Here is a 15,009-nt window from a genome sequence, read left to right on the forward strand (position 1 = left end):
AGGTGGAGAAATTTCAGGTACAATTGGTTAACTTTTGTAAATTCAACGGAATACAGAATCAGCCACACTTATAATACCTCCTCCCTTTATTTGCGGGATCCATCACTGAATGCATACGCACTAACATAAGCTCAGCTTGGAGTGAGTCACCTAGATCACATGCGTACTGCGGTTCTAGTCCCGTGCGGCAGTTTGATACATACGCCACATGTTTCCTGGGCAGAATGCGTCATATGTCGCTGAATACATTTTCTTTATAATCTTCCCTTTAGTTTATGCACAGCCATCTCCCATCTGAACACCACCACCTGCTATATAGAAGAGTTTTACTTTTGCAGTCAAGGCACTATTCCCCAAAAAACACAAATATATATGTAAATAAGATGCCCCCTCAGACGACCACCTTCATCTTCATCATCATCTCAGCACTCCATCAGCTTCAGGCCAGGCACATCTAGATTCTAAACGAGTGACAAAATGTCAGTGAGGGATGCAATTATTCTACTGCATTAAACTAAATGACTGTTATATGATTCACATCCCTCATACTAGCATTTTTCCAGGACAGCCTTGTCAAGCATCTCCCAATACAATTTCTGTTGCCCAACTAAGGCTGCTTCAAAAATGCATTGATCTTCAAAGAGTTTACAAAGATGCATTCATGGATTTGAACACAGATACTACAAGTCAAACAACAGGCAAGGCTCCATTCAATAAATCACCAATGTGAGTGCTGTGTCACGCAAACAGGCTATTCATCAGAGTGATGTCATATCTTCAAGGGAATTAAGAAGCTACTCTGTCATTGGTCGTGATGTACAGCCGACCAATCTGAAACTAGCACTAGTTAAAAAACTAAAAACACTTAATTCTCCCAAAAGTAATACATAAGATAATTATATTTATTAGGCGGCACGGATGGTGCAGTGGGTAGCACTGCCACCTCACAGCAAGGAGGTCCTGGGTTCGAATCCCCGTCGGCCTCTCTGTGCGGAGTTTGCATGTTCTCCCCGTGTCTGCGTGGGTTTCCTCCGGGTACTCAGGTTTCCTCCCACAGTCCAAAGACATGCAGGTTAGGCTGACTGGAGAGTCTAAATTGCCAGTGGGTATAAGTGTGTGAGTGAATGGTGTGTGTGCCCTGTGATGGACTGGCGACCTGTCCAGGGTGTATTCCTGCCTTTCGCCCAATGTATGCTTGGATAGGCTCCAGCCCCCCTGCGACCCTGTTCAGGATATGCGGGTTAAGATAATGGATGGATGGATGGAATTATGTTTATTATGTTGTTTTCAAATGATAATCTGTGGATAAGGCACCATATTGGTGGGGAAAAGGGCTGTGCTAGAGGATGGATGTTTAACCTTCGCTCAAGCGGGGACGTTTACGCCACTCCTCAAAGTAGATCTTGGCTGCCTGAAAGTTTATGTCATCAGTCTTCTTGCAGTAGACCCGGACCAGTTGTTCAGCAAACGTCTTCGGAAGGAGCTGGGACACCTGTGGGCAAGACGGTCCACTGCCAGGCATCAGGAAATGCACAAATGATGGACGGACATGATTCAAGGAAAATAGGATTCATCCTGTACTTCCTGTCTATCCAAAAATTTTCCAGAATTATACAGAAGCCCAAATAACCTCCTACCTCGTCTTCGTTGATGATTCTGGCATTTGTGGGGTCATTCTTGGTGTAAAAATACACGTTATTGATCAGGTTATGGTTTTTCATCCCATAATCCATGTTAATAATCTGCAGGAGTAAAAAGGGAACAAAAGAGCACACACAGAAAGCATGCCAAAATTACTAAAAATTGTGTTATTAGCATGAAACGGAGACTATTATGCCAAGGCTGGCTCTAGCAGCATTGTGAACAAACAACATTCTCAAAAAAGAAAACCAGAGGACAGATAAGGAATTGACTCTGTATATTGTCAGTCTCTGTAAAAATAACATTGCCAAGAACAGTGAAATCACTCGGATGAAAACAGAGAGTGAGACTTCACCCAATTATAAAACAAAGAAATATGGCTGGTAGGTGAACATTAAAAAGATATGGGATACTATAGCACAAAAAAAGCATAATTGGCAAGATGTGACAGACATGCGCTGAACTGAAAATCTGCTCTCACGCCACAATTTGGCAGTTTAATGACAAAGAGATTATACACACACATACACACATTCGCGCCAACATGGCCGGAATATCTTGAACCTCATCTTCCCTCCCAGATCCGCTGGTGTTGATCTCTGTGTGGCTGGTAGCCTCTGGAACTGCCAGTCCGCCGTTCAGAAAGCAGACTTCATATCAGCCTATGCCTCCCACCTCAACCTTGACTTTCTTGCTTTAACTGAAATGTGGCTCTCACCAGAGAACACAGCCATCTCGGCTGCCCTTTGCTCTGCCTTCTGTGTTTCCCACACACCCAGAACCTCTGGCAGAGGAGGTGGCACAGGTCTCCTAATCTCATCCTCATGGAGATCTAGTGTCTTCTCCTCATCCTTCTCCTTCTTCTCTTTTTAATTTCATGCGGTTTCTGTTACTTTCCCATGCAAACTCTTTATTATTGTTGTTTATCGCCCCCCGGGTCCTTTGGGGAGCTTCTTGGATGAGATGGACATCCTCCTTAGCTCCTCACCAGTCAATGGCACTCCCCTGATCCTCCTGGGTGACTTCAACCTGGGGCCAGTCCCCCAGTCCACCTTTCTCTTTTGACCTTACCCTCACACTTTCCCCTCCCACCCACAAAGCAGGCAACCTTCTTGACCTCATCTTCACAAGCTGCACAACAACCAACCTCTCTGTAACACCATTCCATATATCTGACCACTCCTTCATCTCTTTTTCTCTTCCACTCTCCTCTAACACTCATCCATCTCTCCCACCATCCACTATCACCTGTTGGCGGAACCTATGCCACCTGTCTACCTCCACCCTCTCATCTACAATCCTCTGCTCACTACCATCCGCGGAGTCTTTCTCTCGACTGTCTCCCGACGATGCTGCTACAACCCTGCTGCTACACCGCCCTCTGTTCCGGCACCATGCCCTCTTCCCTGAAGAGGGCCAGAGTCACTCCCCTGCTAAAAAAACCTACTCTTGACCCCTCTGCTCTGGATTTCCTCCTACCTCTCTGGTCGCTCCTACCAGGTGACTTGGAGGGGCTCAGTCTCTGACCCTCAACCCCTACAAACTGGAGTCCCACAGGGCTCAGTTCATGGTCCTCTCTTCTTCTCCCTATACACTCTGTCTCTTCCCATGGCTTTTCTTATCACTCTTACGCCGATGACACCCAACTCTTGATTTTCTTCACCCCCGATACCCAGGTCACCACACAGATCTCTGCCTGCTTGGCTGATATCTCTCCGTGGATGACTTCCCACCACCTGAAGCTTAACCTTGCCAAAACTGAGCTTCTCTACATCCCTGCTAAGTCCTCTCTGACAATCGTCCTCTCACTGACTGTTGAGGACTTTTTAGTTACCTCCTCCCGTACGGCAAAGAATCTTGAACTGCCTCACCCTGGCTCCACAAGTATCCTCCACTGCCAGAACCTGCAGGTTCTTTCTCTACAATATACGCCGTATCCGTCATATCCTGGCGGAGAAAGCCACCCAGCTCCTAGTCCAGGCACTCGTCATTTCCCGCCTGGATTACTGCAACTCCCTCCTAGCCGGTCTCCCAGTTTATGCCATCAAGCCCCTCCAGCTGGTCCAAAATGCTGCAGCCCGCCTGATGACCAGTCAGCCCAGGTCGGCTCATGTCACCCCGCTCCTCATTGGCCTCCACTGGCTTCCTATTGCCGCACGCATCTGATTCAAGGCCCTAGTATTGGCATTTCAGGCTGCTAAGGGGACTGCCCCACCTTTCATACAATGCTTAATCACTCCCTACTCCCCAGCTAGACCACTAGTCCCCAAGTCCCCAGTTGCCAGCTCTGGTCGCCTTATGGTTCCCTCACTACGAGCTCCTGGTGGTCGAGCTGCATGTTCACGCCTGTTTTCCGTTCTGGTTCCTCAGTAGTGGAATGACTTGCCTACCACTGTCAGGACAGCAGAATCCCTCCCCCTATTTCGATGCAGACAAAAAACACACCTTTTCAAACTGTACCTTAGTCCTCCCTCCTGATTTCCCCCGCCCCCGTTTCTGATATCCCTATCCCTCTTGTCTACGCCCCCGCCCCCCAAAAATAAAACAAAAACAATTGCACTTCAATGATGACTATATGTTTAGAACAACTTCTAAAATTCATGTGTATTTTACTAGTTATGGATGTGATGCTTTAACTTGTGGAAGAACCTATGCACTTGTAAATTGCTTTGGAATAAAAGCGTCTGCCAAATGAGAAAAATAATTTAAAAAATAAAAACATGGCTGGGTTTGGATTACAGCCCAGTTTTGCAATGTGGTGTGGCTGTGAGTATCTGAACCTTGAAAAGAGTATGCCATGAAATCAATTCTCAATGTAAACATTGTTTCTCACCTTGCCATATGACCAAGTATGCTCAAAGCCAACTCTAATCCAACAGAGATGAAATGTGTGCTTCACAATGCTTGATAAATATATTGTGATAAATTTAGCATAGCATCTTAGCATCTTGACTGGTAACCACAGTCAAGGCTGACAAACATGAACATTTCAAAACATGGTTAAACGCAGGCCAAGCAGAAATGTAAAAGTAAATGGTTTCCAGGTTTCCAGTTTCGCATTGTTAAATACAATAGTGCCATGATGTAGTATGAAGTATTTGGAAATGGAATTCTTATAATAATTATAACTGACCTGCATGGTGTACATAAGGTTTCAATCAGAGAACAGTTGCAAAGAGGCATTATTGTAGACATTTGACTCACAGTGACTTCGAAATCTTCAGCCTGAAGTGTTACACCTGTTCTGCCGTCAGGCAAGGCTTGAGCAATGCTGGCTGCTATCGCGGCGCGCACTTCCTGAAGAAAAATGGACCACCCGAGTCAGAGTGATGAAAGACCTACTACAGAACAGTGACAGAAAGTAGACAGAGGTATAAAGGCACTGATTGTGTTAGAAATGCTCTGTCAAGGCTCCCTGTCATTCCCACCATCTCCTTCTTTCACTCTCTCCCCCATTTTACAGTGTCTACAGACTGGTTCATCTAGTCTCACCGATGTGTCTGCCACAGGATTCTTGGGTCGGATCTTGCCCAAAAACTTGTAGATCTTGCGACAATTGATGTTTTGCAGGATGTCCCGAGCCTCAGCCAGCTCGTCAGACGAGGAGTACAGGATCTCCTGGAAGATGTGGTCTGAAAAGGGAATGGGGGGGGGGGGGGGGGGTTCTTCTTCTTATTATTATTATCAGGTGTAGTCTTAATTCTTAAGCCTAAACGTTCTCAAGAGCTAAACAATTTTCAAAAACTTGGGCTGCATATAGGTGATGCAGATAGCACCTGCACTTTAGTAAATTTGATACCATTGTGTTTTAAAGGGCACTTAATTTGCTGCTCTTCCATTAAATCTCAGCAATATGAGAGCCTTCCATCACTAAATAACAGGTAAGTAAAGTGCCTAACCGGTGAGTTTGGTATAAGCCCCCATATCCTCAATGGCAGTGGAGAGGGAGAAAGTCTGGCCATCAGAGCCTATGAGCTCAATGTGGTTGTCAGCCTTCACAAAAGCCTCTGTTATCCTGTAGACAAGAGAAGCCATCACTGTTTACATTTATATCATTATGACAAAGCAATATTGGACATGGTTCCCCAGTATGAGCTGGGGTCTTTTTGGAAAAGTGTGAAGGTACTCACATTGTTGCGATGATGTTTCCCACTTTGTGCCGGCAGGCCCGGCGATGAAGGCTATACCGTGTGTAGAACATGTCGTACAAATTTTCCATTTCCTGGAACCAACAGAAATTGGCAAGGTGCTCACAAAACCATACGATTAACATACGCATCATAATGGCAAAACAAAAGTATATCAAAATAATGAATCATATCAGCAAAAGGGAAGTTTGGTGCAAGTACAATCCATGTGCAATGCATGAGACTTGTTTGATTCTAAAATACAAAGATACTTAAACTAGGTCTTCAGCTTCTGATGGGAATGGCGAGTATCTGTCCCAGTGAAAGTAATTTGCTTCGACCCCCCTGATAAAATCCTATCAAAAATCAAAGGCCTGGTTTGTGCTTTTATTTAGTGTCGTTTTTATATACTGGAGAATGTAGTCAGATTCCCATGCACATAATGCATGTAGATTTTGTTGTGGTGTCTATAGCCAGACCCACATAGTGCGTATAGCCTTTGTCAGGTATGACTTTTAAGACAATTTGGTTTCTCTTGTAAAACTTTTATTTATATTTAATTTGGAATTGAATGTGATTAAGTAAGTAACCTGCCTGATAAAATACATTGTTGGTTACTCCCTAGAGTTGGTCTAGGGAGGTTGCAAATTTACGCTTAATGTATCATGGCATATTGCACCCGTAGGCCTCTGACAGTAAATCAATCGCCTCCGCTAGTCAGTTCATTCATGTCAAGAACAGTCATAGCTAATGTTGGTCTTCTTGGGTCCCTGAGCCGCCATCAGCTACACCCAATAGCAGTTATTCCTGCGACCTCTGTAATGACTGTAGATATCTAGCCAGCTTGTGAGACATGCAGAGGACTATTCAGGGAGTCTGTTACGGTACAGGATTCCTTTAGCGATCAAGTCTAAATTATAAATAAGAAATCTTCCAAACCTAGATAACTCATCTAAATTGTTATTAAAATGGAGTCAGATAATAAATACAAAGGTAGATTTATTGGCCCTATTGTGGAGATGCCCGGACCAGTAGAAAGCGGAAGGCAGAGTGTTGTTGAAATTATATATTCATGTGATTATTTTATTATTAATTACTTATCCTATTATTGTTGCTTATGCTGGAGTGATCCAGATCATACATAATTGTTAAAGTACCATAACTTTCTTTGTGCTAATGAATATTATTTTCTGTAACTGTGTGAGTGGAGATGTCTCTCCCTGTCTGTACCATGGGCCACGGCCATTAACTGTGTGTTCTGGACTATCTTGTCTTGGTGCCTGAGAGCCTGCAGAACCAAAAACACAAGACCTCATGACGGAAGCTACCATGGGGATTATCTTCCTGGAAATAGGGAGTTAAAACAAGATAAGATAGATTTCTCAGACGCGCAGTTAATTGCACAGGCCCCTGCGTATACATCATGCTGGAATGTTTTGAGAACATGTATCTGCATAGACAGTACCTTGAAGGGGGAGATATGAATAAACAATCTGTTGTAAGGAGAAGAGTGGTGGATTGTCTTTGAATATTGATCATTGGGAATATTAATATTCAAAGGGGGCGTACATTTGTTGTGCTCTGCACATACAAATATCCAGACAAAGGAGAAAAACCTTTGTCCTTGTTTTTGCATGTAACTTGGACCCTATGCGCATAGTAAAGATTGGATTTTATGTACTGTCTCTGTCTCTGAGTGTTTTCTTACAGGAATAAATTAAAATTCCCACCACATAGAGTGGTACTACTGTCTTTGTAACTTGGTTTATTTATTGGCTGATGTAGTCATTAACCATTAACATTTAACCCTACTAACCTCATTCAGGTCAGAAGGACAAGCACACAGATACCTTCACCCTCGCTAAATTCTGTCGTTGGGTTCGTGCAAGGCTTACAGATACAATAGATTCCATTTCACAATGTGGTGTGTGGGGTCCTAGTCTCTGCATGGTGGCACCAGTACCTTGTCTCTAGGGCAGATGTGCTTCAATCCGTCCACCTCACACACACGTAAAAATTTCAGGTAGCGTCGGTGGTCAAAGCTATTTTTCATGCCCAGGTAGTAGGAGTCTCTAATGGCAAAGAGAGAAGTTTGTAAAGATTATGGAAATTGGATATTGGTTAAAAAAATTTAATTAAATTAATCATTGACTGGCAAACAGACCCAACTGTCATGACATGCACGTTGCTTGTTCTGAGTAATTGACTCATTCATTGAAAGGGGCATGTTCAAAATAATAGCAGTGTGGATTTAAATAAAAACAGATGTCATTAATTGTCCTTTATTAAGGAAGAAGGGAAGCAAATGTTTCGCACATTGTCATAAAATATATTTCCTTCTGAATTGCTAAGAAACATTGTTCGGAGGACCAACGTCATTTTATTAAAAAGTTGGAGAGGGGAAAACGTATAAAGAAGTGCAGCAAATTATAGGATGCTTGGCTAAAATTATCTCAAATGCTTTAAAATAGCAACAAAAACCCGAAACACATGGAAGAAAACGAGCAACTACTGTTAAAACGGATCGAAGAGTAGTCAGAATGGCAAAGATTCAGCCATTCATCAGTTCCAGAAAGATCAAAGATGATCTACAATTACAAGTGCTGTTAGTCAGGATGATCGAAGCTAAGCTATCAGCAAGAAGCCGCCCGTAAAGCACCATTGTTGAAAAAACCGCATGTGCACAATCGGTAAAAAATTGCCAAGGAACACATCGATTGGCCCAAAGGGAAATGGCGTAACATTCTGTGGACTGATGAGAGTAAAATTGTTATTCAGTGTTCATCGACAGTACTTCAGAAATGGGTGTTTCAACAAGACAACAACCCCAAACACATGAGTAAGTGAGCAACATCTTGGTTCCAGACAAAAAGGATTGAGATAATGGACTGGCCAGCTCAATCCCCCAACCTCAACCCCATTGAAAACTTGTGGGGTGACATTAAAAATGCAGTTTCTGAAGCAAAACCCAAAAATTCACAGGAACTGTGGAATGTAGTTTGTTCATCCTGGGCTGAAATACCTGTTTCTAGGTGGCAGAAGTTGGTTGACTCGATGCAACGCAGATGCACAGCAGTTATCAAAAACAATGGTTATGCAACTAAATATTAGTTCAGTCATTTAAAGTGAAGTTAAATCTTGAAATATTTATTCAGTTTATACAGTAAGTGGTTGAGTTCGAAGAGAAAAATGTAGACAGATTAATATTCCTTTTCTTTGCTTCCTGTAAAAGAATAATGCATACATTTGAAATATGGGACTAAAAGCTATTTAAAAATATCTGCACTTTATTCACTTTTTTTAATGAATAAAATGAGATTAAAATACAGACTGTCACCTTCAATTTGAAGGTACTGTATGTACGTCATCAGGTGATCTATATAGGAATTGTATCCTTTTTTATACATAGTCCCCCCATTTTAGGAAACCAAATGTAATTGGACAGTTGGCTTCTCAGCTGTTCTGATGTGATAGGTGTATTCAATCGCTTCCTTAGTGCAGGTATAAGAAAGATTTCAGTATCAAGTCTTGATTATAGGCTTTGGATTGCCTTTGGAGTCTGTCATTGGAATTTGTCAACATGAGGACCAGAGTTGTCAGTGACAGTTCACAGTCAAAGAAGCAATTATGAAGCTGAGAAATAGGAAAAGTCCATCAGCGATATATTAGGCTTACCAAAATAAACTAGTTGGAACATAATTAAGAACTGGTGAGCTCAGTAAAAGGAGCTGCCGAAGAAGAAAGAGGTGTACAGTTGATGACCAAATAAAGAAAAACCAAAAAAACACCTGTCTAGCAGATCAGAAACACTCTTCATCATGCAGGTGTGGATGTGACTACTGTCTGCAGAAGATAACAGAAATACAGAGGCCACACTGCAAGATGCAAACCATTAGTAAGCAGGAAAAACAGGATGGCCAGATTACAGCTTCCTAATAAGAACCTAAAGGAGGCTGCAGAGTTCTGGAAAAAGGTATTTTGGAAAGACAAGATCAAGATTGACTTGTAACAATGTGATGGCAAAAAGGGAGTAGGCCAAAAGTGGCCACCATCTGCCCATGATCCAAAGCAAACCCCTTCATCTGTGTAACATGGTGGTGGCGGTGTTACCATTTAGGCATGCATGGCTGCCATGCATGCTGGCTCATTAACTCTGGTCCTCGTGGTCACTCCAATGGCAATCCTAGAATCAGGACTAGATACTGGCCGATTTCTTATACCTGTACTAAGGAAGTGATTGAACACACAAGTAATCAGAAAAAGCGGAGAAGCCAACTGTGCAATTACTTTTGGTCTTTTAAAATGGGGGGAATGTGTATGATGGACCATGATGATATGATGACAAGCAACTCCAGACTGCCAGTAAATAGTACCACTAAATAGTATCTATTTATAAATCCTGGCCTTCAAAACCTTATGTTTCTGGCTCCACTACACTATGTCCTGGCAAGCTATTCCACATACTCTCTGTGAATTTAAAAAAAAAAAATTATTTTCTCATTTCCAAATATGCCCCCTCGTTCTGCTAACCAAACTCCTGAATAATTGCCTGTACTTCACTTAGTTAATCCCTTTAAGAAATGTAAAAGCCTCAATCAAATCACCCCTAAGTCTCATGATCTAGCTTTCCTTATTAGTCCCCATGAAGTCTGAGTAATGGGTCCTTATTACACCCCTACATCTCCCTTTACCAATCTTAAAGAGATTAAGCATCTTGAATCTTTCTGATGTCAATCTGGTTGCCCTTCTTTGAACGTTTTCGAGCACCACTATATCTTTCTTGTAGTGCAGAAGGTGGGAACTTTGTTGCAGGAAATCAGCCTAGCGTATGAGAAGATATTGATATCAGCCCCAGAATTTCCATAAAGTGCACTTCTACCAAAATCACTCACCTAGCAAGATAATCGAACTTGTCCACATCAATTCCATTGTTGTTGTTGGCCACAATCTCATACAAGAAAGATTTTTCTTCCTGTCTTCCTTGATATGGCCACTGTAGAGATGAGAAAAAACAATATTTGGAACCTAGCACACAAAAAGCCACTAGAGAAGAGATATGTAAGAATAGAGAGCAGGCCTGTGTGTTTGGGTTACATTACATTTTCGGCATTTGGCAGGCGCTCTTATCCAGAGCGACGTACAGTTGATTAGACGAAGCAGGAGACAATCCTCCCCTGGAGCAATGCAGGGTCAAGGGCCTTGATCAAGGGTCCACTGGCTGTGTGGATCTTATGGTGGCTAGACTGGGATTAGAACCACCAACCTTGCCTATCCCAGTCATTTACCTTAACCACTACGCTACAGGCCACCCCAGGTTATCGTAGAGACGCACCTGGTCGGGAGCAAAAGGGTTCGTCAGGGGTCCGTCGATCTGTTCCTTAATAAACGCCAAATCCTCAGGCAGGTTCAGCCCATGACGCGTCATCACTGGCTCCAGACCGTTTACCTCGATCAGGTGATCTAACATTTTCACAGATGCAGTCTCATGCTAGAGCACGCACAGACAGACAGACAGACAGACAGCATTAAGGATAAGCATAAGCATAAGCACCAGCATGAACCGATACGCATTGTGTGGTTTATAGAGTAATGTAAAAGCAAAAATACAGGCAACAAAAGAACAGGACACAAAAGAGAAGAAGTTGAAAAATACCTTCCATCCCAAAACCGGGTGTGCTCTTGGGATGAACATTCCATCAAACATGTGGGAAAAAGGGCCATGTCCTGACCACAGCAAGAGGGATGAAAGAGGGGATAAGAACTGTCACTATAAAAATATATACTATAACAATTGGGGAAAAATAAAAACCAAAGAATAATAAAATATATTACAATAGGGAAGATGACCCTCCTTATAGCAGACTTTTTTCAACTTTTAACCCCTTTCCCCGCCAATTATTTTGGAAAAAACCTGTCATTTTCAGATGATTTTCATTTTATTATATTTAATATAGTATTTTTTATGCTGATTATGTATTTCATTTTTTTCCCATTTTTGTGGTTGAAATTTTATTTTGAAAATAAAAGTGTTTAGACTCGTCCGTGACTGAAAAAAACACATTCGGTAAAAGCGTATATACTCGTCTCCGCCGGGGAAGGGGTTAAAGATAGCAACAAAATCAACCAATAACGTGACTACATTATCCTCCAACTTCGATAAGGAAAGAGATGCAAATCAACAGACAGTGTAGGCGAATTAGTGTTCCGTTTCAACCTGACAGAAGATGCATGTTAGGGCTCAGACATGGACACAGATTTGAGGACGTCTGGACAGATGACCGCACCCAGCACCAACAGGGTCGTTTGTTTGGGAGAATGCTGTGATTTCTTCAAAACTAGTGAAGATTTATCCCAACAATAAGCCTTAGGTTAATAAGTCACAGGAGGGTTTATTGACCAAAGAGCATCCCAATGATGAGGCTGCCGAAAGAGAAATCATAAATGTATAAGGAAAAAATTGAGGGTAGGCTTGGATCAAATTTGAGATTGGCTTGGAATGGAATGAAAACTATGGTTGGGCTGCAGGAGATGAAAATTGAGAATGTGGTGAACAGTAAGTTTGAGGTCCTTCCAACTTGGCGTGGATTCAGGGTACCCAAGCTCAAGTACAAGAGAACCATTAATCTGCCGAACAAGCACAAGTAATCATACTTTTTATTTATTTCAACCTGATAATGCACCCTACATATTATATAAACTTAATATTAACTTTGAGAACTGGTACATATTTAGTTTATTCACTTCATGGCTATAGGTCTACACTCACCGAGAACTTTATACGGTATTTATTAGACTTATTTTTTAGACTTCTCCTGCTGTAGCCTATTCACTTAGTGCTGTGTGTTCAGAGATGCTCTTCTGCATACCACTGTTATAATGTGTGGTTATTTGCATTACTGTCACCTTCCTGTCAGCTTTGACCAGTCTGGCAATCCTCTCATTAACAAGGCATTTATGTCTGCAGAACTGGTCACTGGATTATAATTTTTTTGCACCATTCTTTGCAAACTCTAGAGACTAGTGTGTGTGAAAATCCAAGGAGATCAGCAGTTTCTGAGATACTCAAACCACCCTGACTGCCACCAACAATTCCACAGTCAAAGTCATTTAGATCACATTTTTTACCATTCTGATGGTTGATGTGAACATTACCTGAAGCTCATGATCCATGTCTACATGATAATATGCATTGCATTGCTGCCACACAATTGGCTGATCAGATAATCGCATGAGTATGTAGGTGTAATAAAGTAACAATGTTCCTAATAAAGTGCTTGGTGAGTGTATGTTTTGTTGACTCCCTTACGGCTGTCATTTTAAGTGTTCTTTTAACTTGTGTGTTCTGTGTTCTTTTAAACCTTTCTGCAAATTGCCCTTCAAGGGACAATAACAGAATTGTATTGTAGTACATTCCCTGTACTGGTGAGGGCAACTGACTTGCATTATATTTACTTATGGCTAAAGCCAATACCTGTCAGGTTCTATGTTTTTCATTGTCAGTTTTTGTCTAAGTTGTTAGCTTTTCCGTGTATTCATTCCCTCTGTATTTACCATAGTCTGTTTCCTGGTTGTTCCATTCATTCATTCATTTCATCTGTGTTTTATTTTGTGTCTCCGCCTTTCCAGTCCTTATGTGTACTTCCTTTCTGTCTCCTATCATTCGACTCACCTGTTCCTCGTTATCATGCTTGTTATGTCCATGTATTAAACTCCCAGATTGTTGCCAGATTGTTTTGTGTCCTGACCATACTCTCTTATTTCTGATTGATTGCCATTACGGCCTGTTTTGTCTTAGACCTCCAGCTCTAGATTTATCCTTCTGAGGTTTTTCGGCCCTGTTTGGCTTCTCGGTTTTTGTTTCGGGATTCTGTTTTTGTTTGGACTGCCGGTGTGTTATCAACCCTTTGCCTGTGACTTTGACTTCGTATTGGATTATCCCTGATATATCGGTTTGCTGGTGTACCAACCCATTGCATGGACTCTCGTTTACAAACTGCCTGTTCTCTGTTGCTACCTTTTGCTGGCTATCGACCTTTGCCTGTTTACTCTGCTGCAAAGAAAATTAAGACTTGAAAGCTTACTCCTGTGTTTTCACTACTGGGTTACTGTTCTGGTCCCTGACAATACCAACTGTTTAGGGTAAGAGGAAGATGTATTGACGGAGGGGCTGTGAAACATACCAAGGTCGTGGCACAGTCCTGCTATCTGGACACACAGTATGTCGTTCTCAGTAATATTCAGCTCAGGCTGGCGCTGTTTCAGGGCATTCATCAGTTCTCCTGCCAGGTAGCACACCCTGCCAGAAAGACCACATTCTTTTACATTGTTTACAGGACATTATTTGGTAAGTGGATACCCAGAGGCAAATTGGATCCACCCAGTGGATCCACCCAATTTACACAGCTAGATGCCAATTTTCAATGATAGGATTTTAGAGGCCCACCCTGGGAATCAAATCATTTGGTTACAAACTCACCTTCTTGACAACTAGCACACACTGCTACTCTGTGCTATAAGCTCTTGACCCACACTCAAAAATATACTTACTCTGACACTTTTAAGAGCTGCCAAATCATACCCTGCTTTTATTTTTCAATGCATAATTGTTAAGTTTTATGCTTCATTCACGACTGTCGTAAAAATGCTATTAATTGAACATTTCCGAAATAATAAAATATTAAAATTGGTTAAGGTAATAAAAACCTTTGCCATGCAAGACCCAAATGGCACTTGAGCCCTTTTAAAGGGAACATGACGTACCCAATAGAGTGTTCAAAGCGGGTGTGGCAGGCTCCCGGGAAAACAAAGTCTGTGGCTCCCAGCTGCTTGAGGTGGCGCAGACGCTGGAACTGAGGTGTGTCAATAATGCTCACCAGCAAAGGGTGCAATTCAATACAGCCGTGGATAGGGTCATTGAACACCTATAACGATGTGAGGAATCAAAGCAAAGGAAAATGCTGAAGACCAATCCATATTGAGTTAAACTTGAGTTTGCTTTATTGGCATGAAATACAGTAGTGTGCAAAAGCCTAGATTTAAAAAAAAGTCTAATTTATTTTCTTGTTTTCTACATTAGTTTGTCAGTAGAAAATAACTAATTTGAGACAAACATTAATTATCCAAAAGATTAAATGTTACGGAGGTTGCTCAAAACAACCTACCAGCCAATTTTCTGAGAAGACAGTTTACCTAAGAGATTTGATGTGGGTTTTAAGGTTATTGGTGGTCAAAATAAATATTG

General features: G+C 41.9%; 1 pseudogene; it reads right to left on the bottom strand.

Annotated features, from left to right (window-relative positions):
- Window positions 1–1,354: 1,354 nt before the first annotated feature.
- LOC133116931 (deoxynucleoside triphosphate triphosphohydrolase SAMHD1-like) lies at window positions 1,355–14,692 on the bottom strand (annotated as a pseudogene).
- Window positions 14,693–15,009: the final 317 nt, after the last annotated feature.

The sequence above is a fragment of the Conger conger genome, chromosome 17 (genome assembly GCF_963514075.1).
Source record: "Conger conger chromosome 17, fConCon1.1, whole genome shotgun sequence".
In the NCBI taxonomy this organism is placed as follows: Eukaryota; Metazoa; Chordata; class Actinopteri; order Anguilliformes; family Congridae; genus Conger; species Conger conger.